Here is a 12,458-nt window from a genome sequence, read left to right as displayed (position 1 = left end):
CCAAAAACCCTATCCTAAATACAAATATATACATAACATGCAGCAAAGTCCGTGGACTCCAAATCATAATAAAAACCAAATGAAACCTAAACCTAAATAACTATATACAACGGCGGCGGGCTAGTCCGATGGCTCACTTATTGATGTACCGGGCCAGGGCATCATTGAACTCCATGCCGATGTTCCGGAGTCGGGCCTGTTCTCTGGCCTCGATGTCTCACAGGGATGCAGCCATGGCCTCCTCCAACTCACTGTGAGTTGCCTCGAGGCACTCAGCCTGCCTCAAAGCGTGGTGCATGGAGTTCTCCGTCCTGACCATTTTGAGCCATGCCCTCTCCGCACCCCGCCGCTCCACATCTATTTGCTGGCCCAACCGCTGCCACACGGAAGACACTCCCAATCTTGGGTCCTCCTGCCCGCCGGCCGATGCCTTTCCCCGGGATGTTGATGGCCCTGAGCCATGAACGCTCCCACACTCAGCCTGCTGCTGCCTCCAATGCCACTGCCTCTGGCAGCATGACGGCCTCCAGGCTGATGGAATCCTCTGGTGCTGCCATGCACGTGCCCTGCTTGATGATGCCTGCACGTCCTCCATCTGCTGGGGTCCAGTTGGTGGGGTGGCCACCCCTGCTGGACCTCCGACTCCCGACTGTGGAAGGGATGTGTCCTCTACCAGCCTGGCCGCTGGATCCGGGGCAGCTCCAGAGGGGGCCCAGGTGATACTTGAGCTGGAAGATGGCACGGAGGACGACTGGCACATAGGGGGTTCAATTGAGGAGGGGGGGAAAGAAGATCAAGCACACAAATGAACCTAGTGCCGACGACCTGTCCTAGTAGGTCGACGTGGACAAACAGGTATTCGAAATGTAAGTGACTTCAATGCAGCACTACAACTAAGTCAATGCCTAGTCTGGGATGCCCAATGGAAGCCCTTATTTATATATTTTGATGTCAAAGTTCTTAAATCTGGATGATCTGGATGATGAACCCTTACATAACGCCCCTCTCTGTGGATCTCCCCGACCTCACTGAGCCAAGAAGTAGGTTTGTTTTGCAAGTTAAAAGGTTTATTTGAATAATTAAACAATAATATATATATATATATATATATATATATATATATATATATATCACAGTTGTATGAATAAAATAATATTTGAATAGCACACTTATGAATATGGACGGTAATCAACAATGGGTAATATTACAAAATTGACAATCTCTTTAATCACTTAGGAGTATGGATATGAATGATACTGTAGCAGAGAATACTTTATATGATTCAAGGAAATGCAATATTGGGAAAGAATGCAACACCGAAATAAAGTTGATATGATTTCAATCAAAAGATAATATGGTCACTTTTTCCCCTGCGACTACTCACTCACTCCCACTATGCAGTATGAAGAGATGGGAAGGAGGGTACACAGGTTTCAAGAATACAATCAATAATGCAGTTCAATTCCAGCCACCCCCAGCAGGTATGATTTTAAACAGGCAAAAATGCTTTTGATGGTGGTGGCAATGAATGTGAAAAATATGTTAAAATGATTTTAATTCACTAAAGGATATAAAGGATAAGTGATAGTTACTTTGGATTAGTTCAAGTCAACACTCGCAATGATTCATGAGTGATTACCAGGTTGAAAACGAATCTAAGCAATTGAAAGCAAGACGCAGCTATTTTTAACATGTGGTGAAATTGAGCTAAATTGCAATTCGCTGCACTTTTTCCGCGTGCGTAAATCATGAATACGGAAGAGCGATAAGGAATTGGAATGTCCTCTTTTAGGTTTGTTGGAAAGCTTAGGAAAGCTTAGGATCTTAGCTTTACAATGAATACATTTTGCTTCTAGGACGTGCAGTTCAAATGATACGGACGTTTTTGTGAAGGTAGATTTACAGAAATAAAGTCAAGATTTCAGAATGACAGAAGGCGCTTTTATAGATTTGAAATCACAGGATGGACACAAAATTCTAAATGCAGTTCTGGACAGGTTGAAATAAATGGAAGAGGATTACTTTAAACTAAGAGATTGGTTCTGTACAGTTCTAGACTAGATACTCACTCCTAGTTTTGGAATGGAATGGAAATGGGCCTCGTCACCGATGTGGTCAGGTTTGGACTTCACTCGCCACCGGACGGTCTCAGGCACTGGTTCTGCTCACAGCACAGCCTCTGATCTGGGTCTGATGGGTCTGGATACAGCACTGCTCTCTCTGGGTCCGGAACTGGGTTCCTACACAGGGTTCTTAGCCAGGACAGCAAAACAGCTCAGCCAGGCTGTTGGATTTTGAGATGCCCCTGGGAAGCTTTAGGGGTTAGAATCAGGTTGCAAAAGATCCTGAAGGCCTGTTGAAAAGAATTCGGCTTTCGGGATTGGGCCTTTGCTTCAGGTTCTAGTGCTTGGTTCTAGAGTCTGGTCTCTGGATCTATCTGGAGTCTGGAGTCTGGATATTGTATGGATCTGGTCCGGCAGTGTGCTTCGCAGGAATCAGTTGAAGTGGAAAAGTCAGTGTGTTTTATCTGTCCTAAGCAGTCTCTTTTTATGTGTTTTCAAAGTGGGTGGGAAGGCTGATTCTACATGCCCAACCCCCTAAGGATTTGATAGGTTAGAGGATTCCCTGTGACCTGACTGGAGAAAGGATTAGCGTGTCAGAATGAGTCAGAGTGATGCTGTGTTTTACAATCTAGTGAAGAAACTCCTCTTCGCTTTTACTTAGAAAATCATTTTTTCCCAAAAACATATTTCCCATATACACAAGTTGTTGAGAATACTTATGCACCTCACAGACGAATTAAGGCAGGTCTCTGTTCAAGCCCCATGTTCCTACGAGTTTGGGTTCAGAAATGACGACTTATTTTCATTTTTTGGCAAATTTCCCAATTTTGGTTCTGCACCAAATTTTATACAGACATACACACCCTCTCTCAGCATATTACTGTAAGTTTTTATGTTTCTAGCATAAACACTGTATCTACAATATTAATAAATCCTGGGGTTTGGTCTCAGAACATCACACGGCGTCCAGCTTAGTCTTAAACTGTGAGCGAATTTGTCATTTTAAGAATCTCAAAGTTTGAAATTTCTGTCAGCTTGGTAAAATTTGTTATAAGCAATTTTATAAAACATACATTTGCCTGTAATTCAATTCACATCTCAGTCTGGTCCGCCCCCCCCAGAAGCTTGGTGAGTCAGATGGTCACATGGCCTGCCTTCCTGCTAGAGCAGCTGTTGACAAGTCACATCCAAATCAGCATATACTATTCAGCTGAAAAAATCCATTGTCTTGTTTTCAGGCAGCAGAACCCCAGTCCAGGGTGCCACTCCCCAGTTCCTTTTCACACCAACTTGTCAATCTCTTGGCTTGGGGCAGGGAAGTCTCCTTTTGTCCAGGGGGAAGGTTTGGAATCTGTTTGATCCCAGTGTGGGAAACTATTTAACTCTGGCACCAGTGTCTACACATTGTCTCTTCTTACAATATAACCCACATTATTAATACATACATTAAACAATTGCTTCCTTCAAGCCTTTTCAGAATATAGTTTCAAATTGTCTCTACCCCTTAGGCTTCTGATAGCCAGTATTTCTTTGGCATAGTTTGGGTTCAGTTGTTAATTTTTACAAAGAATTGTTTTAAAACGCCGGCTTCTGGTAGTGGTGAGTACCGATATTGCACCCATTTTTGACAGCTGTCTTTACATCAGTATCTTCAAAAGGGGATTTAGCTTGATAGCATATGATTCTTGCTGACATTGTGTTGATGTGGATTCTTGCAGTAGGATAATGTGGAACACCCAACAGGAAGGTTGGATCTTTTTGGTGATTTGTGAGCCATGATTTTAGCACATTTTTACTATCAAGAAAATGAATTCCCAAACAGCTCTGGGTTGCTTTTGGCAATCAGTATTGCTATTTCCAAGTGGTTTCAGCCTGCTTTGTGGGTAGCCCAAGGGTGGTTTTAGGCATTGATCTCCTGTGCTCACTAATATAGGCAAAAGTGGATGGCAGCCTATTTTTCAGATTTTTACTGTGAATTTTCTGGGGATTTCTGGCGAGCAGCATGCATTCCAGTGGCCATTCTGATGTTTCTGCTGCCAGCAATGCCTTGTGATGTTGCAGGGCTTGGATGAGTGGGTTGATGCATCCCACAGAAATGACGTGCATTGTCCAGACGAGAACCCTGCACGTCATCCCGAATACCATGTTGGCACAATGCCACACCAGCTAGGACAGGCTCAAACCGGTCACGGATTGCCGCGTCCGCAGGGAGAGGAAGGCGAGTTGTTGTTTGCACATCCCCTCCCTGAAAACGAGTCTGGACGAAGGCATCACTGCTGGTGCCGGATGATGCAGTCACAGGATCAGGGACAGGATTACACACAGGCACCTCCGCGGTGGCCTGTGCTGCCTCCTGTCCCTGCCCCTGGACTGCACCACTAGCACCAGTGGAATCCCCCCTTCCGGGCCCCGTGTGTGGGGCTTCCATGGCCTCCTCCTCAACCTAACCTCCCACCAACCTGGATGACTCAGTGGCATCTTCCTCCGTAGGCCCCAGTGGGGCCTCAGCTGCCATGGACGCGGCACTAGACTCCTCATTCCCAGAAGATATCAGTACCTGGGAGGGGAGCTGGGCCTTGTGTCTCCGGCTGGCGGTGGGATCCCTGCCGCTGTGCTCCACAGAACCGTCTCCGACCCCTCTTCATCAGTCGACGCTGCAGACAAGGAGAGACAGAACACAGGTATCAGGGCACTGTGCAATGGTCTGATACACACATGACAGTTGCACATGAGTGGCAGTGCCAAACTTCACAGATGGCATCACACTCCCCAACACTCATATCATTTGAACCCACACACATGCACACATTAACAGGAATCGTGCAGCAGGCAGCAGCATCCATACACACACAACTGCATGAACATCCAAAGGTTGGCATGATGTCACAAGCAACATGTGGAGTGCCGAACACATGCACACACGCCACAAGACAGACATGCATCTGTACATCTCCACCACCTATCACAGTGCAATCATCAGCAACTATGTCACATCTGCCAATCGAGTACCTGCATGTCTGTGTCACATGCATCCATGGCGTATCACAGTCGCACACATGTCAAACACACACACACGCACATGTATGACATGCACGTTCATGAAGGTGGAACCAGCATCCATGTGTCACACCCAAAACATGGGATAGTTGTTAGGCAGAAAACTGGGCAGTTCCCTTAGGGAGCGCTACAGAAGATTAAGACTACAGGTGTGAGCAATAAATCCCCTTTGGTATCAGTCTGTACCACAAGGATTTAGTTGGTAGCTGTGGCTAAGCATTCAGGGTTATCTCAAGAGGGAGATGAGCAGTATTCAGGGTTTACACCATAGGACTACAGTCCCATGGCACAAGGAAACAAGGAAACACTGACCAAAGCTTTGTATTTAAAAGAATATATATATTTATTTTACACACTTCTAGTTAAACACATCAATCACAGTTCTTAAGCCAGTTTAAAGTCAGAAAAAGTAAACACAACTCCCTAGTAAATTGTAGACAAGTTTAGGCAATAGTGAAAACTGAGCAAAACGGCACAGTGAACACCAAACACAAATGGCACTCTATCAATTTCTCACAAGGGAGGGAAAAAAACAAGTTATACAGGAATATACTCTTAGTCACCCTAGCAACACTTCCCAATAAGATTGTGAACAAGTTTAGGCAAGGCAGTACATATAATACTTAGGTGGAAACTGAGCCGAATGGCACTTCACAAGTTTTAAAAGTGGGAAGGAAAAGGTGGTTATAAGAGTTAGGTGCACCAACACATTTCTAGGTGAGAAGCAATCTAGAGAAGGCAGTTGTAACAGATTTAGCCAGAGTCAATAGGCCTGTGCCAGAGTCAGTGGTACAGGGCAAAGTGCCCAGGAGCAGAAATGTTCTTGTAGCTGCAGCCAAGTCTTTGTTAAACTATTCGAAAAGGTGGTTGCAGAAGGTGAAAGACAATGTTAGAGGATAGGGGCGGCCAACCCAACAGGTAGGTAAAGGATTTAAAACACCTTTAGCGCTACCAAACGAAAAGGGAGGCCTGGCGGAACACAGTACCTTGAATGTAGAAGCGCCTCCTGCGGTGGCGGTTGTTCCTGGCAGTTCCTGTAGTTCGGGAGATCCAGCAGAGGAAGAGAGGCTCTCGTTGTGGAGGAAGGTTTGAGTTACTGCACTGCCCAGGGATGAAACCACTGCAGTGCTGCCAAACTAAAATAAAAGGTACGCTCCTTTAAATCGCGGTCCGAGTGGACGGGTGCCTGGCTATCCGGTCTCCGAGTGCAGGGCACTGGCGATTCGACCAAGGCAGGTCCAGGAAGGTGATTGGCAAACTGGTTGGTCCCACCAGCTCAAGGGACGAAGACCTTCTCTCGTCGTGTGGAGAAAAGTGGTGAGACGCTGCAGCAGGGCTTCACCGGGGGTTCAGTCATTGCAGATGTCTTTGGCTTCTCTCCTCTTCGGCTTCTTAGTTCCAGTGGTGACGTCTTGCTCTTCCTGTCCTCAGGACCCTGCTTTTATGCAAAAAGATCCCCATTCATACAGCCTAGCTGTCACTCACACAGTGGAGTGGTCATCCTGGCGGGAGACTCTCCAGCCTATCTGGGCAGAGGGTGACATGGGTTGCTGAGGCAACCCTGTCCAGGGGTCCTACTCCCCCTCCCACACAATGGGTCCACGTCAGACTCAGTGGCGCCAAAAGGAGGGCTTCTTGGTAGAAGCCCACCAAAAGGACGAACAAAGGATCCCCAACCTGGGTTAGGATTTTAGAGAAAGACACGAGAAAGAATTTATATAAAAGTTCTGGCAAATAAAACCTACCGGAGTAAAGGTAATATAAAAATAAACTGGCGGTATGTTAGAGGCTGTCAGTAAATGTGGTAGCCTCGAACAATGGGAAAATCCCATAGGAAAATATCCGTGGTTGAATATTTTGGGTAGTAACCACTGCCACCAGCCAGAACCTTTTGAGAGAGGGACTGTACGGTACCCTCTTGAAAATTAACCTAAGTGGAAAACTATTTAACCCTTTCCAGTACCTCCATAGTAAAATGGGTTGGACTGGTTTTGTTCATAAAGAGTGACTAGTAAAGTCAATGGGGACTTTACATGCCCTGGGAAACAATAGTCAGTCCCAGGGTATGGAGTCTATGTTTGGGGGTCACTATGACACCCCTGTGTTACTGCACTGAGGGTACTGTGGAACACAGATGTCTAAAGTTGATTCCTATGAGGGTGAAAATAAACCCATAGACATTAAACACAATAAAATAGCCCTGGACACACATAGCAAAAGAGTGGCAAAAAGAGTCTCACTCCTAGCAGGAGAAAAAAACAAATCCTTCAAATCCAGCAAAGCTGCTGGGGGACTCTATAGGTAAGGGAAATTAGCCATATAATGAGAATTCTCCCTAACAATAGTACATACACAGAAAGCTAACATGTGTGCATCTCCACATGCAGTTGTGCATCATGCTTTGGAACACATACACCATTGATGTCCATCAAACATGACTGGACTCACATGCAGCACGGTCATGTCCCTGCACATGTACATCCATACATGGGCCATTTCAGACATATGTCCAAGCTGCACACTCCTGGCGCACCTCAACATGCACTACGTCCATTGAGTATGCATGGACACTTACCACTCAACTCCAGACGGGTCTGCCTCTCGAGGACCTGGAGGTGAAGCGCTGGGTGAATGCGTTCCAGGACCCTCATCTGGTCGTTGGTAAGGCGGACCCGGCACCCCACTGCATTCGCTGCGCCCAAGAGGCACCAGGCCTTCCTGAGGGTCCTGGACCTGAAGTCCTCCCAGCGCTTATGGGCGTGTTGCAGATTGCGGGTTGCCACCCCCTCCGCAGGCCTTTCTGAGGGTCCTGGACCAGAAGTCCACCCAGCGCTTCTGGGTGTGTTGCACATCGCGTGTTGCCTCCCCCTCCACGTTGATGCCACCCACGATGTCCATCCAGATCCTCTTCCGTCCATCCTTGTCGGCGCGTGGTCATCCAAATGAGGGCATCATAAAGCACCAGGACTTGCTCCGCCAGGATGCCAACTTCTCCTGCAGTGAAGCTGGCAGCCCTCTGCCTCCTGCTGGGGGGTCGCCACTGGTCTCAGATGGATTTTGTCCCGACATGGCAACCCCCGAGTCAGTTTCATCGACTGCCACGGGCCCAATGGTAGTGGTAGCTGCAGGTGCAGCTGTGTGCGACCATCACCCAGGCTCAGGGTCGGCCAGCGCATGATGCGTTGGCACCTGATGACTCCCAGGCTGATTTCCAGGTGGTCAGGAGGCAGAAGCCAAGGGCACGCAGGGTTGCTCTGACCGAGGCACTTGTCCCTGTAGCAGTGTTGTCATCTGCTGCCCCGACCAGCCGGGTGTTGGCAACTGCATGGGCAGATGCAGCCAACACCACCCCGGCTGTGAGTCTGCCAGCCAGGACAGTCTTGGTCACAAACCTTGGCACAGTGGCTGTTGCTGCGCTGGGTCCAGTCAAGAGCACCCAGCAGCCACTGATACAAGTCAGGGCTTCAGTCCTAGTTCCACCTGCCACCCCCTTGGTCCAGTTCACCAGCACTACTGCCCCTACTGATCAGGGCGGCATTTGCAAGTCAGGAACTGGAGCACTGTCCAAGAGGAGGAAGCTTGATCCTGCACAAGCGGCTGGGACCCCAGACACGGCTCCGGCCTCCGGCACGTCGAGGAAGAAGCCTTTCAGGAGGCAGGAACTGGACTTCCTTGTGGGCTATGTGTCGGGACACGAACGTGAGATGATAGTGGTAACAAATTGTCACACATTGCGGCTGCCCAGCATTGGGACAACTGGAAGCATGTTGCAGAGGGTGTTAGTGCATTCGGACATGAGGTGCGCACAGCTCAGGAGTGCAAAAAAATGTTGGGATGACCTCTGACGCTGTGCTAAGCTAAAACGTGCCTCCAATTATGCCATGACTCGGGTGACTGGCAGTGGGCCAGCACCTGAGGAGGAAGAACTCACTCCGCCCGCACAAGCTGATCGCTGCAGCGTTCATACCGGCACAATTCTTCAAAGGAGTGGGAGAGATGCTGGATTTTGATGGCCCGTCCGGTGAGTGATGATGCGGGTTTGTCCAGCCCATGTGTGGTTTGCTTGTGTGATGTGTTGTGCTTGGCTGCCACTACATGCTATGTGTACATGGTTCTCATGTGCGAGTCATGCAATGCTTCACTAATGCGTGCCTGCTGTTCAGCATGCTGGACATGTAGAGCAGATGGGGACTGTCCTCATCACCACACATGCACCCTACTCACATGCTAGTCACCCGGATGCCCCTCCAGTCCATGTTCCAGCTCACTGACCCTTCTGCATGTAGCCTGGGGTGTCTATCCACTCAGCACTCGGACTATGTCATTGCATTACTGACGTGCATGTGTGTTCAGCCTGCATGCGGGTACTTGACGCAGGCATGCTCCCTTGCCCCTCCACCCTGCTGCACCTCAATTTCACCATGGCACTGGTGAATAACATGTTGGACTAAAGCAATGGCCTGATCCACGCTCCTGTGTACATGCACACTTCCCCCTGCCAACCTGCCAGACACAAACTGTGGGGTACATCCTTTTTCCTTGATGCATGGTGTCTCACTCGGACTGTGCAGATGGCAGATGCTCCCCGGGGACATGAGTGCCCATTTATGCTCCATGTGCATTCCATGCATGCCCCTATGTGTCCTTGGCAGGATGATCATTGTAGTACGTGTCCAGGATGACATACATATCATGGCATTTGTGCATCCATTCCATGCTCACTCTGGCTCGGTCCTGCATCACACACATTTAGTGTGTCATAGTCCATGTGGGGCACAGGCCTCCCCCTGTTGCAGGCCCCCTGACTCTGATCAACTGGTGTAGTGCCTTCTGCACAAATGGGTGTATTACTGAGGGTTCATCATGTGTACTGCTTACTGTCCCATTCTCATTTGCTGTGGTGTCAGTTGACTCAGAGGATGCAATTGACACTACTGAACACTGTCTGCCAATACACAGTTCTCTGGTCAACCTTTCATTGCCATGAAATGCCTCCCTGCATTTTCACTAAGAGGGGGTTGCCTTTAGCCATGCAACCCATTGCATGCACATTGCACATGATGGCTGAACTTGCCCTTACACTGCCTTCATGTTTATTGATTGACATCTTAACGTACTTGTTGATGTAGATAGTCGGTAAGGTACACATGTTCTGCACTGCACCCACCCACTTCTGAGCCATGTTACACCACATGCCTCCTCACTGCTGCAATGTCAAAGTGACCTGGCATGTATGTTCAGAATGTCATCCCTTCACTGTCATGAAAGGCACGGGCACAGGTGCATCCTGTGACACACGTACTTAGTATTGGAAAACCCTTCCGGGTGTTTACGAAAGTTGATTGGTCAACCTGCGGCCTATACTAACTGGTATAGGCCGCAGATTGATTATAGCCTGCCAATCGGGTTGTAATGACTGTGGAGCTGCCTGCACGTGTTTATGTGTACACTTTCACATACATCAAAACAAGCAGCATTGTAGCTGCTTGCTTTGCTGTATAGGATGCTGTTCATATTCACCATACAGATGTATATGAACACAGGTGTATTTGAAAACTTTCACATGGACATATGCAAGCACCTTCAATGTTGTGTAGTGCAACATTGCAGCTACTCACTTATGTGTGTGTTAAAGTGTTATTTACACATGTGTTCTCTAGAGATTTTTGTTGGATGACTAATATGTTGTTAATTAACGTAAATGCTGCTGAGAATTCAGCATTGCGCCCGTTATGTTCAACTGGCACAATCCTGAAGGTGCACTGTCGTGTAGTACATGTACGCCCAGGCCCACTTAGCTAATCTGGTGATTTGACACACTAAATAATGTTTTTGGGCACAATCAATGCACAATGTGGTGTATCAGGCCCTGAGGGGTGTTTTGGAGGCTTCATGGACCGGCAGCTCGGACCGTACTGGGCGTTATGTTCCCTCATGGCTGGTGCAGGCCCTCGTTTTGCTCGGGACATTCACTATGTCTACATGGCCCATGACGCCAGGTACGGGCCGAGCTGCAGATGGATGAAGCTATATTGGTGATGATGATTTAGTGATGCATGTGTACATGCATATTATGTGTGTCATAGTGTGTTTGGATTCACTTGCAGCTGTGGCCATTTGGCTGTTCAGACATGCTTATGGTATGTGCCATTTCTTTGTTGCCATCTGTCATTTCTGCCTTTGATATGTGCCTGACAGAGGTGGTGTGTGATGGAGGTGATATACTACATTCAGTACATGTGTAGGCTTAGCTATTTACACACATCCATTTCTGCTTTTGGGATGCATTTGCATATCAATGCCACTGGATGCATGCCGGAATTTCAGTTGTGTGTGACATGTCTTCTTCATGTGTTGGCTGGCGATGTGATGTCTATGTGTGTGTGGGTTATGTGCCTCTGACATGTGTACTCATGTTTGTTTTTTTAACATTACAGATGATGACGCAATGGAGCCAGAGGATGGTGATGTAATTCCAGACACGGGGTTGCTATTACATCAGCAACCCGGCACAAGTGGGGGTCGTGGGGTGGTAGACCACGAGAAATCAATTGTGCTCCAGACCATCGTGTCCAGGGCTGGCAATCAGTCTAGCTCTGATGATCACTTTGACAACAATGTTGAGTTGGATGTGTGTCATGTCCATTCGTCGACAGTGAGTGATCCTGATGTGGACGATCTTCTGTCCATGACACCTGCACATAGGGGCCAGACAGTGTTGCAACCTCCGCCTGTGGTGGACCAGGATGCACGGTCACACTCCACAACAGTTGCTGATGTACCTGGGGCATCATGTCAATGGAGGGATGTAGTCATGCAGCCGCGGGCGGTGCCAATCCAGCGAGGACCACGGCACCTTGGGCCCTGCGGATGTTATGTCTGGCAACGCAGTGGCCATGCGCCACTGGGGTATACTGAGTGGGAGCAATCCATGTATGCCAATTCAGAACAACACGGGGCAGCTATTGATAAGATCGCTCAGAACATGAAATGTGTGGCCCAATCCATGCTCCCCCCATGCTAGGCAGGTGGTGCTCCAGCAGCGGGCAGCACAGACCACGGCCCGCTCACTTAGGCTGGGCATGGCGGCCTCAGACAGGGCACGCCGGGCTGAAATGGTGTCTCTGTGTCAAGCACTTGCTGCTCATGCAGAGGCACACACGGAGGTCCTGAGGGATGACCATCAATCCCTCAGATCCACTCTGGGTATGCTCAACATGACCCAGAGCAAGCGGTCAGAGGAGAGGTTGGAGCAGCTTGAGAATACCATCTCGGCTGAGCTACGTGCATGCCGGGAGGTGGTCCAGATGTCATGCGAGGCCATACAGGCAGAACTTG

The sequence above is a fragment of the Ambystoma mexicanum genome, chromosome 1q (genome assembly GCF_040938575.1).
Source record: "Ambystoma mexicanum isolate Mex_15411 chromosome 1q, UKY_AmexF1_1, whole genome shotgun sequence".
NCBI lineage: Eukaryota > Metazoa > Chordata > Amphibia > Caudata > Ambystomatidae > Ambystoma > Ambystoma mexicanum.
The sequence above is the reverse complement of the archived record's forward strand: the minus strand, read 5'-3'. Positions refer to the sequence as shown.